This window comes from Vicugna pacos, chromosome 13 (genome assembly GCF_048564905.1).
Source record: "Vicugna pacos chromosome 13, VicPac4, whole genome shotgun sequence".
In the NCBI taxonomy this organism is placed as follows: Eukaryota; Metazoa; Chordata; class Mammalia; order Artiodactyla; family Camelidae; genus Vicugna; species Vicugna pacos.
The window spans coordinates 38,122,532-38,148,656 of record NC_132999.1 but is presented as its reverse complement, the minus strand read 5'-3'; the positions used below and the strand labels follow the sequence as shown (position 1 = coordinate 38,148,656).

General features: G+C 35.1%; 1 protein-coding gene across 11 annotated transcripts in view; it reads right to left on the bottom strand.

Annotated features, from left to right (window-relative positions):
- The window catches only part of SCMH1 (Scm polycomb group protein homolog 1), a 142,784-nt gene that overhangs the window by 33,961 nt on the left and 82,698 nt on the right, over window positions 1-26,125 (bottom strand). The gene's annotated exons all lie outside the window — the stretch shown is intronic.

Below are 26,125 nucleotides of genomic sequence, written 5' to 3'. Positions count from 1 at the left end.
TGCATTCCCATCACAGCCAGAGGCAGAAAAAAAAAAAAAAGACTTCCTACTTGTTCTCAGGTAGTTTTATCCCAAGAAGCTAATTTCTTGGCATCTGACCTAAATGTTAGAAAATCTCAGAGGAGAACTGAATTTAGATTGGATAGAATTGGAAGTTTTAATTATTTTGGCAGATTTAGAAAAAATATTAAAATTTTCTCCCCAAGGCTTCTAGTTAAAAGTATACAAACAGAATTACAGGCTCAGAGATGGAATGGCTCTTAGAAGCCCATAATCCTCTCCTGCTAAGAATGAAGATCTGAGGCTCGGAAGAGGAAATGATGCCTTCCCTGTTATGCAGTGAGTTGGGATAAAGACTTACATTTTGAAACTGGACCCTGACAACCAAGTCAGGGATTTCCTACAACGATCTACTCAGAGTTTTAGTGTAATTATTGCAGTGAGGAATAGTGAAACACATGGAAATATACATCTGATAGCATCCTTCCTTACCTTAAAAACCTTTGCTCCATATTACTTTAAGGTAAAGCCCAAATTTTTTATTCTGATATCCAAAGACTTTTGTGACTTTGTCCCTGTCTTGCTCTCCAGTTATGTCTGATGTCATTTCCTGTCACTCACCCCCATGTTCTAGCTCCACTGTTTTCTGGGCATCAATTTGTTCATATACATTGCCTTCTCCATTCTTCCTGGTCAGACATACATCAATACTCAGTTTTCATCACTCAGCTCCATGGCCACCTCCTTACTGAGGACTTGTCTGACTATGCCCCAACTAAGTCAGTATCCCACCCATGCCAAAGCACTCTGTAGACATCTACGTTAGAGTACTTTCAATTTTACTCCAATCATTCATCTTCTTAAGCTGAGACCTCTTCAAGGTAAGGGATATCTAATTCATTCCACAAGGTTACTGAGCACTTACTACAGGTTATGCACTATTCTAAGCCCTGGGGTAGAACAGTGAACAAAATAGGCATAGTTTCCGTGCTTATGGAGCTTGCCTCCTAGTTGGGGAGACAAAGAATAGGCAAATAATTCTACAATATAATGTCAAGTAAGTGCTATGATTAAAACTAGAGCAAGGTAAGGAGATAGAGGGATGAGGAAAGACCTCTTTGAGCCTCTTTGACATTTGTACAGAGCTCCCAAATGAAATAAAGGCGAAGCCTTATGAAGATCTGAGGAAAGAGCCTTCCAAGTAGAGGGTATGTAACAAGTGCAAAGATTCTGAGATGGAATCATGTCAGTGTGTTTGAGATTTGGCAAGGAGTTCAGTATTGCTGGAATTGGGTGAGCAAAGGAGAGAATGCAAGGAGATTAGGTTAGAAAGGGAGTAGCAATGAGATTGTGTGGTATTTTGTAGACTGTGAAAATGAATCTGAACTTATCTTAAGTATGAAGGGAAGCCACTGTAGGGTTTTGAGCAGGGGAGTGATAGGATGTACTTAAAAGGAACACTTTGGCTGCTCTGGGAGGGGAGAGGGCAAGAGTAGAACTAGGGAGACAGTTAATAAACTAATTACAGTGGGTAGATAAAAGATAGTATTTCTTGTGCTTCGAGGTAGGATGTACTAGATTATTACAGTGCAATGTTACTGATGCAACTAGAAAAACTCAGATAAATTATTTTAAAAGACACTGCAGTGTTGTAGAAATCATGAGGAGTAGACAATCCGGAATTCCAGACTGGGGTGGAGAGGGCTTCTGAAGTAGCTGACACTGTTTTCTTTTCTGAGGACATTTGCCAATTTGGGGCATGAACTGATGATCAGGCTTGGCCTGTGCTGAAGACCTCTACTCAAGGAAAGAGACATCAGAGAGACTGCTGTGACAGACTGGAACTTGAAGAGTGGCCAATTTTCCACATGGGATATTTGCTGAGTCCTGAGCCTGCATGCTGGAACTGCAAAGTTAGACTGAGAGCTTCTAAAAGGCAGAATGAAATCTCTCATAATCTTGTGATTTCAGAAGATTAGATCATACTAGAAGGAGGAGGTCTACCTAAAACATGTAGCTTATTTCCTCTTCAAGATAAACACCACAGTTTGAGATTGTAAGGGGTGAAAGGTCAAAGAACCAAACCCCCGACCTCTCAAGGGTAGGACAATATCTTGCAGCGTTTCAGGACTACCAATATGGAGACTTATTAGGTTCTTAATCAAAACCCCAAAAGGGTCCATGTCCAAGGAATAGGGCTAAACCATGGGTACAAACCCAGATCTGGACTAGCTCAATCCATGATTAGACTGAGGGGGTCAGGCCCTTATCCTATTAGCCTAACAAAGGACAGGAAGAATTCTTTCTGACAGAAAATATTACCTGGAGTCTCAACAGTTCTTTTATATAAAATATCCAGTATGTATGTACGTACATATGTATGTATTTATGTATGTGTGTGTATGATATAAAAAGAGGCAGAAAAATGTGGCTGGTAATCAAGAGAATATACAGAGAACAGAAGACTCATGTATGATCCAGACAATGAAACACAGACTTCAAAATAACCATAATTAATATGGTTTTAAAAAGTAGAGAAAAAGATGAACAAAATGCAAGAAAAAATAAATAATACCCACAGAAAACTGGAACCCATATAAAAAATTAAATGAACACCCTGGAATAAAAAATGTAATATTAAAAATTAAGAACTCATTGGATAGATTTAAGAGCAGACAAGATCCAGGAGAAGAATTAATAAATTTGAAGAAAAATCACTAGAAAATATGCAAAATGAAGCAAAATATGGAAAAAATAGATTAGAGCATTAGAAACATGTGTATATAGTCAATAGATTCAAAAGATGAGTAACTATAATCTCAGAGAGTGAAGACAGAGAGGAGGAGATAAAAATAATATTTGATGACTAATGAAAGAAGAGCTCAGCAATTCATAAGCAGCAAAAATCCAAAAAGTCTCCCAGACTATGCCAAAACACATCACTGTTAAACTGCTGAAAATAAAATACATAAAATACAAATGAAAAGAAAGACAAAGACAAATTTTTAAAAGCAGTCAGAGAAAAAAAGAGATATTACTCTTACATAAACAGTTGACTTTTTAATAGAAACTATGAAAGCCAGAAGAAATAGAATAACTTTAAAGGGCTGAAATATATAAACTGCCAACCCAGAGTTCTATACCCAGTGAAAATATCCTTCAAAAATAAAAGTGAAATAGTATGGAAGCAACCTAAGAGTCAATCAACAGATGAATGAATAAACAAATGTGGTATGTATGTGTATGTGTGTGTGTGTGTGTGTGTATACACACATGTACACACACACACACACTACTCAACTATAAAAAAGAATCAAATCTTGCCATCTGCAACAACATGGAAGGACTTGGAGGGCATTATGCTAAGTGAAATAAGTCAGACAGAGAAAGACAAACACTGTACCATATCACTTACATGTGGAATCTAAAAAATACAACAAACTAGTAAATCAAACAAACAAAAAAAAAGCAGACTCACAGATATAGAAAACAACCTGGTTACCAGCAGGGAGAGGGAAGTGGGGAGGAGCAATATAGGGACGGGGAAAAGGTTATTATGTGATTATATGAAATCACCTGTGTGAAAATTTTGAACATTATAAAGCACTATAGGATTTAAAGAATCTTTAAATCAATAAAAAATTTTAAAATAAAGGTGAAATAATATTTTCAGAAAAATCAAAACAGAGAACTTGTCACCAGCAGACCTAAACTATATAGGAAATAAAAAGGACATTCTTCAGGATGAATGAAAGTAATCCCAGATGGAAGGATAGAACTGCAGGAAGGAAGAGTGTAAGAAAGGGTAAATGTGTGGGTAGACACAAGGGAATATTGACTATTTAGAACAAGAGTTTTAAAAATGGCTTGTAGGGTTTATAATATAAATACACTTGACCCTTGAACAACCTGGGTTTGAACTGTAGGGATCCACTTATAAGCATATTTTTTCAATAAATATGTACTACAGTACTGCATAATCCATGGTTGGTTAAATTCATAGATGTGAAACCATAGATGTGGAGGGCTGACTGTGAAGTTATATGAAGATTTGATTGCACAAGATGGTAGCACCCCTAATCTTCACATTGTTCAAGGGTCAACTGTATTAGTAAATTATATGAAAGCAATAGCACAAACTATGGAAGGGGGGGTAAATGGAGCCAAAATTTGTTAAGAATTTTGTATTTTAGGGGAGTGGCTAGAATGCTTATTTAAGATGAACTTTAGTAAGTCCAGGATGTATCTGCATAGGGTAACTAGTTAAAGAATTATGCAATAATGTATCACTAAAAGCTAAGGAGAGAGAAATGGAGTAATAAAACATATGTGATTTGTCCAAAAGAACACAAGAAAGGAGGAATAAAGAAATGAAGAAGAACTCAGACAAAGAGAAAACAAAAAGCAAAATGCAAAATGGTAGACTTAAATCCAAATAAATAGCTACAGTAAATACAAGTGGTTTGAGTAAAACAACTGATAAGAAAAAAGTTTTTAAAAATTTCAAAATGTAGTAGATAAACAAGATTATACTGTATAGCACAGAGAAATATATACAAGATCTTATGGTAGCTCACAGAGAAAAAAACGTGACAATGAATATATATATGTTCATGTATAACTGAAAAATTGTGCTCTACACTGGAATTTGACACAACATTGTAAAATGATTATAAATCAATAAAAAATGTTAAAAAAAATACTGAACCAAAAAACCCCCAGAACTCAATTATCTCCATTTATAAGAGGGCCTTGAAATATAAGGATATTTGAAATATAATAACATAGGAAGATAACAAATAGATGGGAAAATATATACCCTGTAAACATTAACCAAAGTTCAAGTAGCTAATTAGACAAGACAGTTTTAATGTGAGAAGTAAAACTAGACTAAAAAAAGACATTTCATCAAGATAAAATAGTCAAGTCATATCACCAAAATGAAAAGTCAGTCCACTGAATAGGAGAAGACATTTGCAAATAACATATCTAATAAAGGGTTAACATCCAAAATAGACAAACAACTCATACAATTCAACATCAAAAAATAATTCAATTAACAAACGGGCAGTGGACCTGAATAGACATTTTTCCAAAGAAGACATAACAGGTGGCCAACAGACACGTGAAAAGATGTTCAACATCACTAATCTACAGGGCAATGCAAATCAAAACCACAATGAGATACCAACCTAATCTGTCAGAATGGCAGGTGTTGGTGAAGATATGGAGAAAAGAGAACCCTTGCTCACTGTTGGCAGGAATGCATATTGGTGCAGTCATTATGGAAAACAGTATGGAGGTTCTTGAAAAAATTAAAAACAGAACTGCCATATGATCCAGCAATTTCACTTCTGGGTATTTACCCAAAGAAAACAAAAACACTAATTTGAAAAGGTATATGCACACCAATGTTCATTGTATCATTATTTACAATAGCCAAGATATGGAAGCAACCTAAGTGTTTACTGATACATAACAGGCTAAAGAAAATGTGATGTATATATACACAATGGAATATTTACTGACATAAAAAAAAAATGAAATCTTGCCATCTGCAACAACACAAATGAATCTAGAAGGTATTATGCAAAGCGAAGTAAGTCAGACAGAGAAAGACAAACATGGTATGATCTCATTGTGGAATCTAAAAAACAAAACAAAAGAAAATAAAAACAGACTTACAGATACAGAGAACAAATCAGTGACTGCTAGAGAAGAGGGGAGTGCTGGGGGTCGGTGAGAAATAGGTGAAGTGGATTAAGAGGTACAAAACCTAAGCCACAGGGATGTAATACATAGCATAAGGAATGTGGTTAATAATATTGTAATAACCTTGTATGGGCACAGATTGTTACCAGACTTTTTATGGTGATCATTTCATAACGTATGCAAATGTCAAATCACCAAGTAGTTAACCTGAAATTAACATAATATTGTACAACTATATTTCAATTAAAAAATAAAAACTGGCAAAAGTGGAAATGAAACAAATAAATAAATGATAATTATAGCAAAAAATAGTTCAAAATTAAGCTATAATAAGCTTAAATTTATATGCAACTAATAATACAAAATACATAAAGCAAAAGTTTAAAGAACTAAAAAGAAAACAAGAAAAAAAATCCATAATTATGAATTGGAGACTTTAACACATCTCTCTCAGTAATTGACAGGTCAAGAATTTGAAAAAAAAAATCAATAAGGACAGAAAATATTTCAATAACACAATTAGCCAACTAATAATATAAATAACTAATTAACATGCATAGATCAATAACCAATTAACCAACCTACCTAACTGACACATATAGGACACTATACCTAATAAATGTAGAATACATATTCTCTTCAAATGCTTATAGAATGTGCTGAGCAAAAAACCAATCCTCAATAAAGTTCAAATAATTGAAATAATAAAGAATATGTTCTTTAACCCAGTGGAAGTTAAATAGATATCAATAACAAAAAATTAATTAGAAAAATCCCAAATACTAAGAAATTAAGTGACATACACTTGTAAACAAGTCGTATGTCAAAGAAATTAAATAGATATAAGAAAAATTTTGAAACTTAAAATTCATGAAAATATGAGATATTTGTGAGATTTAGCTAAAGCAGTTCTCAGAGAGAAATTTATAGCTCTAAATGTTTATATTAGAAGAGAAGAAAAGTTAAATATCAATGATCTAAGCTTCTATATCAAACGCTAGGAAAAGAACAGCAAACTAAACTCAAAGAAAGTAAAACTAAGGAAATACTAGAGATGAGTGAGTAAGTCAATAAAAAAGGAAGGGAATGTACAATAGAGAAGTCAACAGAGTTAAAGCCTGGTCCTTTGAAAAGATAATCTGTTAACAAGCCTGATTAAGAAATATAAAAAGAAAACACAATCTACAAATATCAAGAATAAAATTGCATTATAGAACCTCCTGACAGCAAGAAGATAATAACAGGATGTTGTAAGTGCCTTTATGCAAATAAATTAGAAAATTTATATGAAATGGGCAACTTTCTTGGAAAAAACACAACTTATTAAAATGTTTTATATATTGTTTTATATATTGTTGGATTTGCATTGCTTATATTTTGTTAAGGATTTTGCATCTACATTCATGAGAGATAGATATCAACCTACAGTCTTTGTTTTCTTGTCATATTAGTCCTATTTATAATAAAAAAATTGAATGTAAATAAAAATCTGCAAAAAAATTCCAGGCCCAGATACCTTCACTGTTGAGTTCTAGTAAACAAATAATAACAAATTGTACAAAATCTTTTTAGATAAATAGAATAAGAGGGAACACACCTTAACAAATTTTATGAGGCCAATGTAACCCTAATACCAAACCATGACAAAGATATGACAAGAAAACAAAGACTATAGGCTGGTATCTATCTCTCATGAACGTAGATGCAAAATTCTTAACAAAATATAAGCAACGCAAATCCAACAATATATAAAACAGATAATATATCTTGACTAAGTGGGACTTATCCCAGGAATATGAAGGTTATTTAACAAAAAATAAACAAAGAAATCAGCTGAACTCACTACATGATCAAAATAAAGAAGAAAACCTACATATCGCCTCAATAGATGCAGAAAAAGCATTTGACAAAATTTAATAGCCATATAAATGATAAAAACTATCAGCAAACTACGAATAGAAGGGAATTTCCTTATAGATAAGGGCATCTATAAAAAAACTATGGCCAACAGCATACTTAACAGTTAAATATTGAACACTGTCTTACTGAATTATGAAACAAAACAAAAATACCCACTATCATCACTTCTAGTCAACACTGTACTGGGGGCCAATGTAATAAGGAAGGAAAAATAAATAAAAGCTTTATATATAAATTATAAAGAGAAAGTATTATTCATACACAACACAATTTTTTTTTAAACATAAACTGCACCCCGTCCCATCTACAGAATCTATTAAAGTGAATTTGGAAAGGTCACTAGATACAGTTCAATATACAAAAATCTATTATATTTCTATATAAACCAACAATTAGAAATGAAAATTTAAAACCTATAAAACATTATAAGAGAAATTAAATAAGATCTAGATACCACATGGCCATGAGGGGATAATATATCACATTCATGGATTGGAACACACAATACTGTTAAGCCCTCAATTCTTATCAAATTGACCAATGCAATTAGAATAAAAACCCCAGCAGTTTTTTAAAAACGTGTGTGTGTGTGTGTGTGCATGCAAACTGACAAACTGATTCTAAATTTTATTAGGATATGCAAAGGATCTAGAATAGCCAAGTCAATTTTGGTGATAACAATAAAATTGGAGGGAGTACTTATATCATCAGATATCAAGACTCAGTATAAAATTACAGTAATTAAGACGTGTTATTGGTGTAAGGATAGACAAATGAATCAATGGAGCAAAACAGAGAGTCCAGAAATAGACAGATAGACAGGCACACACACCCCCAGAGTCCTCTGATTTATAATAAAGGTACCCCTGTAATTCTGGGGTGGGATGGGGACCATGGTCTCTTCAATAAAACTGTGGTGAGTCATATAGATATCCATATGGAAAAAAAATGAGACTTGACCCCTACACTTCACACCAGATACAAAAATTAATGTGAAAGCTAAAACATCAAACTTTTAGACGAAAACAGAAGGGAGTATCTTCAAAACTCTGGGGTAAGTAAAGATTTATTAAACAGGACACACAAAGCATTAATTAGAAAAGCCTGACATATACAACTTCATTAATACAAAAATTTCTCTTCACCAACAGACAACATTAAGAAAGTGAAAAAGAAATCCAGGAAGTGGAAAAGGATATGTAAAACATATTATATCAGAAAAGTCATACACAGAATATATTAAAAACTCCTAAAAAATCTACAATAAAAAGCCTGGCAATTTAATTTAAAAAATGGATCAGACTTGAAGAACCATGTCACAAAAATGAATATAGAAACAGCCAAAAGGATACGAAAAGTTGAATATTACTGAGTTACCAGAAAAATGCAAATTAAAAATAGAGACACTAAATTTCTACCCAAATTGCTAAAATTAAAAGGAATGATACCAACTAATATTGGTGAGGAAAACAAAGCAACTAGATCTTTTATATGTTGTGAGAAAGTAAATCACTTTGAAAAACTGCTAAGCTTTCCATCACCCAATAATTCCATGCTTCTGTATACACCCAAGAGAAATGAGTGGTATGATCACCAAAAGACATTTAATAGAATGTTCACAGTAGTATTTTTCATAAGACTCCTTGGGAGGCACTGCAGGCATTATCTAATACATCTTGACGATATACCTACTCTATGACTCAGCAATTCCAATCTAGGATATAAACTCTAGAGAAATTCTTGAACGTGTACACTAAGATATGCATAAAAGAATGTTCATAGCAGTGCTACTTATAATGACTGAAAACTTGAAATGACCCCAACGTCCGTTTTTAGTAAATGGATTTAAAAATATTGCATGGTTAGTAGTTTTCAGAATATAGTCTGGGAACCTCTGGGGGGTTCTTGAAATTCTTTTGAGGGTCTGTAAGGTGAAAACTATTTTCATGATACTAAAACATCATTTGCCTTTTTCATTCTCATTCTCTCACAGTAGAGTTTTCTGGAAGCTACAAGTTTGATACCATCACTCTGACAGCTAATGGAATGTGTGCTTGTATATTCTTATGTTTTAAAAAGTTCTAAGTTTTAGTTTTTATTACAGTGGTATGGATAACCCACATAAATTAAAACTCTTTCGGGTTAAGGATATAAAAGTTTCCTGATACCAAAAGGTTTCAAAACCACTGATCTATAATTATAATCACTTCGTTGCCCTTCTTTTTCCAACACACTTGCCTAGGAAAAAACCCCAATCCAATTCTCTACCTATTTGTCATCTAAGCCTAAGTAACTGAACACGCCAACTGTTCAAACTGATTACTATAAACCCTAAGACTGCCCCATATGTCTCCAGTAACAAACATGGAGTCTGAACTGAGCAGGGAGGCAAGAATTTTACTTTGGAATTCCTGCCATCACATGGTAAGGTGCTGGGTTCTTAGTTGGTACCCAGCACTTGTTTGTAGAATAAAAAAGGAGACAGATTTAAGAGAAGAACTGAACAGGGCTTTATTTGGCTAAGAGTCAGAAAACAGTTTTTCTTCTTTTTTCCCTTAAGGCTAGATGTAAAAATCCATGATGCCAACTGGCAAAGAGGTTGCTCTCTCTGGCCTGAAAGATAGACAGAAGAAACCAACCAATTATATTGAACAGTTCTGAAAAACCAGGACATGTTGTTCATGCATGAGTAGCTAGCACTGAGATTAAGCTTCATGCTAATTTAAAATCTTCTTAATAATGGATTTCTTAAGCTACCCAGAGGGATCTTAGGGTTTGGAAGTTTTTCCCATTAGGAAGATCCTGTCTTGTCACATTCTAACTTAATTATTCTAGCTGAAAAAAAAACTGAAGTGAAGTCAGGGGACCAGGAATCTAATTCTACTTCTGTCCCTTATGGTGTGACATTGAATTTATCATTTAAACACAATTCTTTTCTTATTTTTCCACATGCAAATAATTAAATAATTTAATGTGTGTCCTACTTCAGAGAAAGATGAAAGATTGGGATACTCCCCAACACATTTTGATGCTAAGGCTGACAGAGTAACACCCTTAATCAACAATACTTTGACAAAATTCTTGTACACTTGTGGTTTTATGTGGACTTCGTAACAATCCTGTGAAGGCTAACATTATCCTCTCCTTTGACAAATGAGGAAAGCAAGCCTCAGAGAAGTCAGAGTGACAGAGCCAGGTGTGGTTTTAGTCTTCGGAGTCTTCACTGCACACATTCTGTCACGTAGACTAGGAGGAAGAAAGCAATCTCTCTTCCTTCAGCAGCCCAGGATGTGACAATTCAAATTACGTTAACTAGTTTGACCTCATCACTAAACTTCAACTAAATTTTTCAAGGTTTGTCAATTATCTAATGTGAAAAAAACCCAAGGCAATTCCTATCCTAGAGGAGCACAATCTTGAAATGATTAGGAAGAGATCTTGACACAATTAATCACAGTTCAGTAGGTACAGACTGAGATAGGGAAGATGAACCTGGAACACACTGGTTAGAAAGTAATGATGGGCCATGTCAAAAGAACACATCAGCCAACTTCAAGGGGCTTTCACTGGTTACATCTGGGACATTTTGAGCATCAAAACAAATAATGATAATATGAAATTATTACTGAATAAAATAGAATCAACTGAATGAATAAATTGAAAAATAGAGGAGAAGGAAAACTCTTGCTCATAGTAGAATCACAACTAATAAACGTAGAAGAAATGAGGGGATTAGAAAACAGCCACTGGATTCAAACAACACTCATCAATGGAAGCTAAAACTACTAGGTAAAACTTTGAGGAGAAATAGGATATTTATAATTTCAAAGTATTTATCCACGAAACTATCAACTAATTACAAAATGAATGAAGTAAAGAAACTTGGTAGATACTGCTTGAATCAAAGTTACTATCTGCAGTAATGGGATAAATGATATCATATATCTCCAATCTGCTTTGTAAAAAGCAGATAAAAGAGACATGACAATTTAGTGCAATTTAGTACAATTTAGTGCAACAATTTAGTGCATGATCCAGAATTTTCTTTTCCTGAGAGGACATTATTGAGACAATTGATAAAATATAAATAAGGTTTATTGATTACTGGTTACTGAACTACTGGTACTGTATTGATATTAAATTTCTGGTTAACTGTCTAATAACTGTAAAAGGTCTATAGATTAGCTCTTAATACTATAGCAATATTAATTTTCTGATTTTAACAATAGCACTGTCTGTAGAAGAGCATGCCTTTGTTTCGGGAAAACATACACTAACTGAAGTATTTAACAGTAAGGGGACATTACGTATGCAAGTCATTGTCAAATGGATCAGAAAAATATGTATTATGTATTGAGGGAGACTATTAACGCAAATGTGATAAAATCTTAATATTTGGAGAATCTTGGTGAAGAGTATAGGGAAATTCTTTGTACTACTATTGTGATTTTTCTGTAAAGCTGAAATTTTATCAGAATAAAAAGTTCTAAAAAAGATTCATGAGTGTGGTGCCAAAATGTATGCACCCATAGGGTTATAAGAACCTGGAGGAGGGAGTGACTAACTCTGCAAGGGAAGGGAGCAAGGGAGACAGGCAAAAGAGACTTGTCAGGCAAGATTTCAAAGTGATATTTTAACTAATCTTTGAAGAATGAATGGTCCTTGAATTAGGAAAGGGCAAGGGTGGAGGGTGAGCAGGGTACTTCAGGCAGAGGAAACAGTCTATAGAAAGGCATGGAACTGTAAAAAGGCATGGTTAAATGAGGACCTGTGGGTAGATCTGTGTGGCTTAAGTCCATAAAAAGGAGACACTGGAGCCAACTTGAGAAGAGTCCATGTAACATTTAATGAACTTTCCAGCTTTAATACACAAAGACTCTGTCAAGAGACAAAGGTGGGTAAGAGGGCTCTACACATGGCATAGGTACTGATGAAGCTCACTCTAAAGGCAGAAGCACATATAAAGTTAGAGTAGTAGCTCATAAAGATGTGTATAACTGGTCTCCCCTCCATGATAAAACTTTGCCATAATAATGATCAGTAATATCACTAAAAGGCAGATAGAAACTGTTAAGACCAAGAATGGGGAAAGGAAGTAGCTGACAATTTACTATAAGAAATATATATTACTATCTTTATTTAACTGATGAGGCAACTGAAACTTGAGTAACTTGGCAAAGATCACATAAGAGAGTCCAGTAAAAGACAGGCATGATTCAAAAACCAGACTTAGTGAAAAGTCTGTGGGATTTAGAATCAGAATGACGTGGTTTCCATCTCGAGTCTGCCATCTGCAAGTAGTGTGATTTTGTTCAAGTCATTTAACATTTCTGAGTCTCCTCTGTAAACTGGAGGTAATCTCATTTACAGTGACTATCTCCACAAATACTGAAAATGCTTTTGACAAAATTTAACACTCAAGAAAATTAATAATAGTTGGCTACCTTCTTACCAAGATGAAATACATATACCTAAATCCTAAAGCCAACATCTTAATGGAGAAACACAGGAGGTATTCCCACTAAGGTAAGGAATAAGGCCAGGATGTGTACTATCTTCACTAATATTTAACACTGTCCTGGAAGTATTATCCAACGCATTTAGATACAACAATTAGGAACCCAAGAAACTGGAAAAGAAGAAGTAAAACACTGTATATCTGCAGATGACATTGAAAAGTTTATCTAATACAGTAAGCACTAGACACATGCAGCTGTTGAGCACTTGGAATGAGACTAGTTCAAACTGAGGTGTGTAAGTGTAAAATATACACCGGATTTTGAAGATTGAGAAAAAAAAGAATGTAAAATATTTCATTAATATGCAAGAAATTTGCAAAATATTTATGAGAAAATTAGAAAACACTCCTGAGAGACAAAAAAGTGGACAAGGCATCTTTGTTCTTGTATGTCTTAGCAACATCTAGTTGTTAGTTTTTGCTAAATTAATTTACAAATTTAATGCAATCTCAGTAAAAATACCAAGAAGATTTTTTTTTTTCTGGAGCAAGACAAGTTGATATTAAAGTTCATATGAAAAAACATGAGAATAGCTAAGAAACAATGAAAAGAAAGAACTACAAGAAGGGACTAGCGTTAGCAGATATTAAAACAAAGCTACAATTCTACAAAGTTTCTATAATTAAAATTGTGGTACTGGTACACAGACAAGCAGTCTGAACTATACATATAAATTCAGTATATGATAAAGGTGGTATATCTCAAATCACTGGGGCAAAGATGGGCATTTTAACAAATGATGAAGGAACAATGAATGGCCATTTGGAAAAAGATAAAATTGGATCCATTTCTTACACCATACACAAGAATAAACTCCAAATGCACCAGAGCTCTAACTATAAAAAATGAAACTATACAAGTTCTAGAGGAAAATATGCATGAATTTCTATTTAAAAATGTTAAATTTAACTGTAAAATAAAGTTAAAACTTGTGCATGACAGAAAAAAAACATAAGCAAAGTACAAATTGGGAGAAAATATCTATAATATATATCACAATAAAGGAGTCAATAGACAGAGGACTGTTTCCAACTGAGAGGAAAAAAGACCAAAAATCCTACAGGTAAGTGAGCAAAAGAAATGAACACATGATTCACAAAAAAAGATAAAATGGCCCCTGTGCATGTGAAAAGATGCTACACTTCACTCTAAAGAGAAGTACAAATTAAAACTATATGAGAAACCATTTCTCAGCCATCAGAGTGGCAAAAAACAGTCTAAAGCTTGATAATATACCTCTGCTGTGAAGGCCACAGGAAAAGAGGTACTCCTACATTGCTGGTGGGAATGAAAAAGGGTATCATTTCTATGGAAGGGGATTGGCAATATCTAACAAAACTGTTTTTGCCTCTACCCTTGGACCTAACTATATCACCTCTTTAAAAGTTTACTTTGAAGATATGCCTCCAAAATATGAAAACACATCGTGTACAAGTTTATTAATTGCAGCAGTTTGTAATGATGAAATACTGGAAACTATCTGATGCCCTAACAAAGGAGACTGGCTGAGTAAACTATGGTGGACGTACACAATGGAGAATTCTGCAGTTTAGAGTGAAGGTGAGGTTCATGTACTCACGGTGGAGTGAGCCCAGGGTGTACTGTTAAGCTAAAAAAGCAAGCAAAGTGCAAAAGAGAATTGCGGGTGTGCTCCCTTTCATATAAGGAAAGAAGGGTAGGAAAATACTGTTAAGACATTGGACGGATAAACCAGAAAACAATGAAAGTGATTAAATACTTACAAAGGGTAGCGGTGGTGAAGCGAACAGGGTGGAAGGAAAGGAAGGGGAGGAGGATGCTTTCAGTAAATTTTTTGTAGTTATGACTCTTGGAAGCAAGTTAATTTGTGTATTTCAAAGAATAAAATTAAATTAACAAAGATTGGGAAAAAAATTAAACCTAAAACTGAATGTAACAGAAATAAATGAACCCAACTGTATTTTAAATAACACAATCACACTGAAGGGAAAAAGAAAGCAAGTGACCTTTGAACACGTTATTTAACTAGGGAGGAAAATGTCAATAAATTTTGAACACTTCTTAGTAGGTTTTTTCCTTCATAGTGGTATGTTGGTAGTAATTCATAAACTATTTTATGAGTATTACAGGACTGATGCTGGTAGGAGCCAAGGTTCTTACTGTAGAAAAAGGGAAATTCAAAATATTTAAATGTTAAATGTCATGTTGGGAATGTACCAGAACAGTTGTTGCACAGCTTCTCTTTGTCCACACTCCTGCTCCTTAGATCAGTGGTTCTTAAACTTTAGCCTGCATCAATCAGAATCGCCTGCAGGCCTCGTTAAAACACAGACTGCTGGGTCCTAGCCTCTGAGTTTCTGGTTCGGTAGACTGGGGATTTTCTTTTCTAATGAGGTCCCAGGTGATGCCAACGCTGCTGGTCTGGGGACCACACTCAGAACACAATCCCACGTGACCTCCTCTAGCCTCGTGGCTTTAAATTCTATCTATAACGAACTTCCACATTTATACTATTAGCTTAGGAATTTCCTGACCCTTGTTTTAATAAAATTTCCCACCTGAAAATCCAAGCATAATATGCCTACAACTGAACTCCTCATTCTCCCATCTCCTGCCTTCAAACTTGTTCCTTTAAGTCTTCTTTAGCTCATTCCATCCTCTCAAATAACTCAGGCTAAAAATCCTGGCATCATCTTTGACTCTTACCTTTTTCTTTTATTCCATCCTGTAACTTCAAAATACATCCAGAATCAGACCATTTTTCATCATCCTGTTTCCTACTTCCTTGGTCTAAATCTTTAACCTGGGTTACTGCAGTAGCCTCCTAAATGGTCGTCCCTGCCCTCCTAGTCTAATTTCAACATAGCTAACAGAGTGAGCCTTTTAAAGTATGCCTCATATATCATTCCTGTGCTCGAAACCTCCAACATCTTATACAGAGTTAAAGCCAAGTCCTTATTCAGACCTACTGAACCCTGTAAAAGTCTGATTCCTCATTATTCCTCTCACCTAATTTCCTACCACTCTCCCTTGATTACTTACTCTAATAATACTGTCCTTCTTGCTGTGTATACTAAACTAGTGATTCTCAACCTTTTTGGTCTCAGGACTACTTTACACTCTTAAAATTTACTGAGGATCATAAAAAGCATTTGTTATGTGGGTCATATCTATCAATATTTATCCTATAGAAATGAAAACTGACAAATTAAAAAAATTAATTTTAAATTAATAAATAAGATGCTAATACAACATATTTTTATGAAAATTACTATATTTTCCAAAGGAAAAAATTAATGAGAAAAATGGTACTGTTTTATATTTTTACAAAGCTCTTTAATATCTGCCCTAACATAAGACAGTGGGATTATCTGCTTCTGCATTTAATTGCTGCTATATGTCATTTTAGTTGAAGTATATGAAGAAAATCTGGATTCACGGAGATATGAAGTTGGAAAAGGGAGGAGTACTTAAAAAACTAACAGGTAACTGTGAATATTCTCCTCTGATACTACACTAAAACTCAACAAGTTTCCTAAATGTCAGTTAAAACATGGAATTTGAAGCCATACCAATGAACTTTTCTGTTAATGTTAAAATCCATTGGTCAGTCTCACACTTTGAATGGATCTCTTATCCACACATGATTTTGTTAACATTATGCACTGGTCACTTGGAAAATATTGTTTCACTGAGTTATGCGGATTTTCCAATGCTGGTACATTTCATTATGCAATATCAAAAATTCATAATAGTTAATATCATCATAATCCCATCAGGAAAGTCTGTATAAGTACCAACAAGCTGCTGAGATCATAGTGGCATACACAAGTTTCCTAAAATTCTAGTTTTCATTTAAAAGCTTGAATTTTATGATTGGCTGCAAATGCTTTTAGTTGTTTTCCTTGAAAAGACAGTCCTACTTAATTCATTTTTTTTCACTTAATACATTTTGTTTTGTTTTGTTTTTTTGGAACTGATTTATTTCACTTAGCATGTCTTCAAGGTTCATCCATGTTGTATCATGTATCAGAATTTCCTTCCTTCTTATGGTTGAGTAACATTCCACTGTATGGATATATCACATTTGTTTATCCCTTCATCTGGTGATCAATACTTGGATTAAGTCCATCTTTTGGCAATTTCGAATAGTACTTCTATGAACATGAATGTACAAATACCTGTTAGAGTCCCTGCTTTCAGGTTTTTTGGAGCATATATCCAAAGGTGGAATTGCTATTATCATATGGTAATTGTTTTTTAATTTTTTGAGAAACCACCATACTGTTTTCCATGGGGGCTGCACCATTTTACATTCCTACCAGGAGTGCACAAGGGTTCCAATTTCTCCACATCCTCACCAACACTTGCTATTATCTATTATTTTGACAACAGCTAACCTAATGGGTATGAAGTGGTAGCTCATTATGAGAAAATAAATTTCTGTTGTTTAAGCCATCAACTCTGTGGTATTCTGTTATGGCAGTCCTAGTAGACTAATATATGCTGATTGGTTTTTTTTAATGTTGAACCCCTTGCATTCCTTAGACAAATCTCAGCTGTTCATGGTTTACAGTCCTAATATACTGCTGGATTTGGTTTGCTAGTAATTTGTTGATGATTTTTACATTTATATTCATAATGGATATTGATCTATAGTTTTCTTTGCTTGCAATGTCTTTGTCTGGCTTTGATAGGGGAATGCTGGTTTCAAAAATTAAATTAGAAAAAAAAGAAGAAATTAGGAAGTATTCCCTCTATTTATATATTTTGGAAGAGTCTGAATAGAATTGGTGTTAATTCCTTACATGTTTGGTAGAATTCATCAGTGAGGCAATCTGGGCTTTTCCTTGTTGGGAGGTTTTTGACACTGATTTAATCTCTCTTGTTGATTAAATCTCTTAGATTTTCTATTCCTTTTTTTTTTTCCTACCTCTGAGGCCTTTGAAGCTTTATTTTCTAATGAAGTGTGGGAGGTTATTGTTGGATATACACTTGTATTGTTTTTAACTTTTTTATTGAGTTATCACTTAATTCATTTCTGAGAAAATGTCTGCCAAATACCAAATCTAAATATTTGTCATTTTTTTCAAGTGAAAATGGTACTCCATTAAAAAAGTGGCTGACAGCTCAATTACACAAGTGCTTTTTCTCGAGGCAACTGTAGTACTTCAGAATGCAGCAGAATTGTTTTATTCATATGTTCCATTTTCTGGAACGGAATATTGAATATTGAATATTGAAAAGACTGAAATTTGACAAAATTAATCAAATTTATCAAATTTCAACCTTTCTACTTGGCATTTGATATAAATTAGTTTTGCTGCTTCATCAAGGATACTCTCAGGTGAACCTGGCTTCTTTTTACCCACGGCAGCATGTGCCAGTGAAAGACACTACTATTACTACAATTTTGACGTTATTGCCTTGATTTGTGCCAAGGGGCCAGCAGTTTTACTCACCAATGGTTTTGTACCACCAATGCAAGTATCAACGCAGGGAAAAAGGCAAATAGAGTCAATATTTTTATGAAAATAGTTTTGACCTCAGTTCCTGTGGAAGTGTCTTGAGGATGTGATCCAAGGACCAGTTTGAGAATTGCTGCACTAAACACTCTATTGCTTTTGTGCACTTAAACCTGCAGCTCCCTTTGCCAGAGAAAGAATTTCTTTTTCCCAGATATCCAAATGGTACCATGGTCCCTTTCAGCGGGGCTTTCTCTGATCACTCTGCATAAAATAATACCGCCCCTTAACCCCTGCCTCCCATACCCGAACTCCTGGCACTTTCCATTCCCCTCTTTCTCTTTACTTAATCTTTCCACAGAGAAATGATCACTGTTTACTTGCTTATTTTCTGTCTCCCCCACCTAGCATATAAATTCCTAAGGTCAATGCTGTTATCTCTATCTCCTAGAACTGTCCTTTACATGTGGTAGATGCTCAATAAATCTTAATTGAGGGAATGAATGTAACCCATAATCTAGTATTTGATTCTAGAAATTAGTTTGCTTAGGTTGCTTTTTCAGTGGTTCATGTCTTAATTTCCTGGTAGAATATAAACTCCACACAGTCCCCAAAGTTTCTGGCACAGGCCTTGGACATACTGTATGCATTCCCTTCCTGAGGGAATACTTGCAGTCCTACAGTCAACTCTGGTAAAGCCTATTTCCAAAAGACAGCACACATGTGGAATTGTAGAAAACTGACAAAAATTTTTTTGTACTTCTTTCTGGTTTGCAACAACTTTTATTATAGGATACTGTAACTGGTATATAAAAATGATTTCTTAGCTCCCTGTCTCTGTATTTCCTATCCAAAAACATGCTGGAAGGGGGAAAAAGCCATTCTGATGCTGTTTTTTGGTTGGTTTAAAGCAGAAGGTTCTTGGTTGAACATGCAAAGGTGTATTTTTAAAATGAGCAGATTTGGCTCTATGCAGCCAAGATCCTTAGAAATATTCAATTTCTTTGACTTAGTCTTCTATTTCTGAGAACCTAACTTAAAGATGTATTTCTCAGCACTGAAAAATGCTTAAATATATTTATCACAGCATTATTGTAAAAAATTTGGACTATCAAAATGGAGAATTAGGCAAACAATTGTGTATCCATTCAACCAAATTATGCAATCACTAAAAATGATGACCATAAAGGACTCTGGAACAGCACAGAACAAGGCAGATGATAAAATGTTAGAAGGAAAACAATATAAAATTTAACATACAGTATAATTAAACTGTATTTCAAAGAAATATTTGTAAAGAATAAAAATCAGAATAAAATATACAATTTGCTAACAATGGCAAAAGAGGAAGGTGGGAAATTCAGATGAACAGACTAGGTCTAAAAACAATAGCAATTATATGAACAGACGACAGTAACCTCTTATGTCTGTTCCAATTACTAACTGGATAATTTGCCCAAAACAGAATCTTAGGTTATTAAGACCTGGCAGGGAGCTTACACATCATCTGGTTTACTCTTCTTTTTTTAAATAGATGGACAAACTCAAGATTATAGAGGAAAAAAATACTTGCTTAAGATTCTCCAGGAAGTTAATGGCTCAGCTGGAGCAGGAAGCATGGACATTTGACACTGAGGAAGTTACTTTGTTACTCCGCATTGTGGTTTCTTCATTTGTAAAACAGAGAACAGTACTTACTTAATGCGTTATTGTCAATATTACATAAAATAACATGACGGGACCACTACGGTGCTGGCCACATAGCGGCCCACAAACATTAGAGCCTTTTCCCTTCCACTGCTATGTGGGAGGTAGAAGAGCAGAGTAGAATTAGAAGGGTTAGAAAGAGACATGAAAAGAGGAAAGCAGCCAAGGGTACCTATGGCAGAACAGTGCTTGTGACCCTGTTGGTAGTGAGACCCTGAATCACTGTTCTAGCAGAAGATACAGCCAATGGGAATTCTGTCCTAAGATTAAGTGGGCCCACTTGGGTCTCTGAACAGTGCAAATAGGCCAGCGTACTGCCTCCCCCACCCCATCTTTTTTTGCTCATCTTTCTTGCGCTAATAATTAGTATGAAACCACTCTGATGCTTTCCATTTTTCAGGAGGTAATTTGGACAGTATTAGGAACTAGTTGCTATAGGCAGCACACATTAGCAGTAATTTCTAGCCTTTTTAACCTAGTTTGAAGAAATACCATTTCTTCACATGCTAGTTTTTAATCACTCTGGGAACCTTCAGTTCTGCTCCAACATTGGCAATGTGCAATATGTCTAAGTATACAAAAGGGAAATATACATTACTTAAAATAATGGTTATCCAGTATTTATTTCAGTGTCCTTGAAATAAAAGGTACATCTTGAAATCAAGTTAGCCTGTCAGAATCAGGCTCAGAGTACTGTGCCTTTAAGGTTGGGAGAAACTATTTCTTTCATCACAAAGTCACCTGGAATGCCCTTTTCTATCAAATCTCTAGTTGGGTAACAATTCTAGGCATCCTGCAGCAAGTGACACAAATTCCAAGAAGCCTTCCCCAATCTTCCCTATCCAATTTTTGCCTATCCAATTTGTGTAGTATTATTTTGAATTTTATTTATTTCTGGGTAACTCTTAAATATTTCATTCTATATTTGACAACAATTTTATAAGCACCTATATTTGTAACACAAAAAAATAAACTTTTATATACTACCCATGAAAAATTCACCTTACTTATCATCATACAAACTTATCTGTTAGCTAACGCAGATAAAACTTGAAGTGACTTACTCTTATTGGGCCGCTATTTCCTTATTTATAAAATAACACTGTTAGACTAGAAAATGAGTCACATATCTTGAGAGCTTAGCATGTACTAGCTGTTGTTCTAATACATGAATTCATTTAGCGTCTTACAACAACCATATGAGTAGGAGTTATTATTGTCTCCAATTTATAGATGAAGAAACTAAGGCTAAGAGTGGTAAGTCAAAGCCACACAGCTATCAGATCTCTAAAAAAGCCCTTCCCTTTTGAAACTTCTATGAGAATTCAATGGTTCTCAAAAATACCCAATCTAAACAGGATTCAGAAGAAAGTCAAATCAGCAACTGTTTCTACCTTATATTCTATTTATCTGTATCTCATTTTCCCTGATAAAATTATACTCCCTGATGTACCTAGCACACTGGCAAACACACATTAGAAACTCAGTATTTTTGAATGAATTTACTGAATTCTCAATTTTTAGCATCACATTTACACTGAAAACCAGGTGTAGGCCAACAGATGTTCCTGGGAAAGACAAGATTTAAAAAATTCAATCACTCCTCAGTGTTAATGTGGGAAGCAAAATTAACACTTCTTTGTATTACTTTTTATGGGGTTGGGGTTAGCTCCTCAGTTAAGATGAGAATATTATTTTATTTGATATATGTTAACATAATTCTGAAAACAAAAACACATGTAAACAAATATGAGAAAAAAGAAAAAGTGGTTATACACTGCCACTAGTAACCAGAGAGGCACCATAAGCCCCTATTCAAGTAGACTTCCAGGTGGTATAAAGCAGACAGCCAGACTACCAGTAGTGGGAAAAAAGGACAGAGAAACTTGCATGTGCTCAAAATATCCTTGGGGACGCGGGTCCTGTCCAGTGCCCCTGGATGGCTTTTCCAATCCCTTTTATGTCCACTAAAGTTAAATTTCCTAGGAGTATCTCAATTGGTACAGCTGATTACACAACTATATATACAGGTGGTTGCACTCAATTATGAATGATTTCCCTTGTGAGAACTATATTTCATCTTCTGCGGCTGAACAGCTGTTAGTGACTAGCCTAGGAGACTGACATCTCTTGTCCAGATGTATAGTAACTAGTTATTGGTGCTTTGAAGGGTCTATTTCCCACTCCTGATCTTTCTCATTCTACTCCCAACACACATTTCAAACTCATCAAACCCCTCAGCTGCTGGGGTGAAAAAGGGTGCTGGAGTTTCTGGTAGATTTCACTATGCATCTCCACAATCACTGATGGAAACCCCTCACATGCAAACCACACTTTGCAATTCTCACAGTACCTTAACATTCATTAACTCACTCAATCTTATTCACAATCATCTCAGACTTATTTACCTAATGGTTATCGCTAAACCTCCTTTGAGGCTTATAGAAATGAAGTGAGGTATAATAGAAAGAAAAAGATTTTGAAGTCAGAAACCGTTAAGTTCAAATCCTTGCAAATCACTTAACTTCTCTGAGCTATGGGTTTTCATGAGGTTTAACTGAGATGAAATTTGAGGATGTGGATGTGATGAGCACTGTGACTCATACAACCTAGGGACTCAACAACTTTTAGTTCTTATTCCTTCCAGGAAATTTTCTGAGCCTCAGTTTCTTCATATGTAAAACAAAGTTAAATACTATAAACCCCACAATGGGTTTGTGAAATCTACTGAGATAATGTATCAAAGTATCTGCTGTATTGGGACCCTGTATGGGCTTGGTAAATGTTAACCTCCTTTTTAATTAAAATGGTCCTCATTAAATATCCTTCTAAACAATATTATAAAAGGTAATTAGCTTTAATACAGTACTAAATAGCAGATACACAAAAGGTTAAATATTTTGTGACATACATTCCTTTCCATGAAAAGTTCCAAATAATACTGGCTCTCCACTGTACTCAGATTACTGACCATATGCACATTAGTAAATTCGGCTCTAAGGCTGCTTCCCCGTTTTTACAGAGCAGATACTATATGATCCCTATTGATCTGAATGAAGAAAAGTTATCACAGGGAAAGAAGAGGAACCCTACCTGATGAAAAGTTTTACTGAGGAAAATACCACAACTTGGGTAATGTGATAAAAGAGAACTGTAAAAGCACTTTACAAACCTTGTGAATTGCATCGTTACCCCTCAGTACAAAAACGAAGATTTACCAGAAAAACCCCTTATCTAACATGGCCACTATGTCCTGAAATTTTGGTTCACCTTGTGCTGAGATGAGATAAGGAGTAACATGAAACATCTACAATGACCATTTGAGAATATAAAATTAAAAAAAATGCAATCCCTTATCTTCCCTTCTAAAGGAGGCGAGAGTGCCATTCCATTCTGCACTAGCTAGGCCATTCCCGACACGTGGAGTTCACTCCAGGATCAACACCGTAAACTGAGATGGGTCAAGAAGAGAGTCCAAGCTGATGAGGGCCTTAGAAACCATCCAGTCTCAGAAATATCTCAAGAAAAAAGACCTGGAGGAACAAGAGTATCAAGAGCTCTCTGAAAGGTTTCTGGTGAAACAAGAAACAAAATTAGAGCCAATGGATAGATACTGGGGAAAAGCAGATTTCAGTTCAAAGTAAGAAAAGAACACTTTTAGCCATGAGAGCTATCACAAATGGAAGGAAGGTGCTCCTGTGGGAGGTTGCAATCTCCCTGTCTCTGGGAGAATTCAAGTACGGGCTAGGTGAGAATTACAAGGAGAGTCCTGAATTAGGTGGGAGGTTGAATTTGATGATTTCTGAGGTTTCCTCGAACCCTGAGACTCTAGGATCCTATGACTTTTTACCTTCCTGACATCTCATATTTACTATTAAGGCAACTAACTGAATCTTAACCAAAGTAACTTCGAGATGGGAGAGAACGTGGTAAAGAGTGATCTTAAGTCTTTATATACTAGGAAGATGTTATAAGATCTTATTGGTGGATACAAGTTTCCCAAAATTCTAACTTTCACTTGAAAGTTTAAATTTATCATTTACAGCAAATGCTTACAGGTTGTCTTTCTTGAAGTTTCACTTAATTTTGGAGAAAGTGTCTGCCAAAATTCCAAGTTAGTTGTTCTTTTAAGATGATGTTCTATGAAAAAAGTGGCTACGTCAGTTTGCAACTCAATCACGCAAGTGCCTCACCTCTTCCGAAGACAACCATTACATATGGTTATTTTAAGGACAGAAAAACTGAATTCACAGAGGTTAAAAGACTTGCCAAAGGACACACAGCTAAAGCTAGGATTTGAATCTAAATCCTTCAGTCTTCAAAGTCCATGCTTTTCTCATTATGTTACCTTGAAACCAATAAACAAGTGCATATCCCCAAATAAAGGAAGGAAGATAAAGAACTAAACACGACTTGTTATAATAATTAAGGGCATCAGGGTACTGCTGACTTCTAGGTTTCTCCAATAATCCTTAGTTAGGAATCTTAGCTGCCCAAGAGTTCATTATCAGATCTTTCCTCTCCACAGCAACAACACAGCATATGGAATTGGAAACTGGTCCATAAAATGTAAGTCCAGCTTTGTGTGTGTGTGTGTGTGTGTGTGTGTGTGTGTGTACATGACAAAGAACATGAGCAATGGAAAAGAAACAAGAACCGGGGGAAACTCATTTAGTTTATCAGTTTCCTGGACTGGGATCTTGTTTTCATTCACAGCAGTGTATCATTGGCCTTGGCATAGTAATTTAGAGGATGTGTTCTTTATTAGCTTTGCTCAACTTGGCTGGGTTCAGCTATGTGCTGCCAGCTGGGCTGATGCCAAGGCTGAAACTCCACTGCTCTAAATTCCAGTCGATGTAATACATCATGGATTACCTCCTGCTCCTATCTAGCTGAGTTAACACCTTCCGTTCCCCATATCTAGCTCCTTCTTTCCCTCCTGACTCATATTCCCACAGCATGAAAAAGGACCTCTGCAACTATAAAGACATTTCACGTTTTTCTGGGGACTTTCCAGGCTGGTAAATCTGGAGAGCGTGGGAAAAACAGAAAGATAATAAAATCGTGCATGATAGGACTCCAGCCAACTTCAAAAGTCTCATATTACTGAAACTCAAAGGAGTGAGTGACCTTAGTTAGCTGTCTGGGGCAATAAGAAAGAGGATTCAGGAGCAATTCCAGCAAGCTGAGGTCTATGTATTCTCAAAAGATGGTCTGCTAATGTGCTGGTCAAGTCTAGGCCACTTGGAGAGGTGGTAAAAAGCACACTGTGATGAAGCACCTGCTAGTCAGTCACACAGTCAAATGAACACATTCCAGCCTTTCTTAGCATCAATCTATTTGAAAAGCTTACAGTCAAACTCCTGCCTTCCTGCCATATCACCCTAATAATCTTCTGTTTTTCTTTGCTCTGTTTAAGTTTGCCAAGTTTCCCTCACCTTCTTGATACACATGAATGTTTATGTTTTGTTTCCCAGTAAGTCATCACTGAGATTCAGAAATTCTCACTTATAATGGTAATATTTCCTCAAAAATCATCTAGGGAATTAAGGAGAAAATGTAATACGTAGAGTTTATATTACTGGTTTCCAAGATGACTTTCTTAAGACTCCCTATACTTATTTAAAATATGGGATTTTTGCAAGTTGATTCATATTGATCCTGGCACACAGTAGGTCTTAATTAAAGTCTGCCAAAGAAAACTACACGGGTCTAAGTATTCTCAAGAAAACAGTAGGTGTGGTCAAATTTATGAGCTGCCTAAGTCACATCTCACTATTTCCAGGAGTTTGAGAGATGCCAGTTGTTTCATTGTATGTGCCA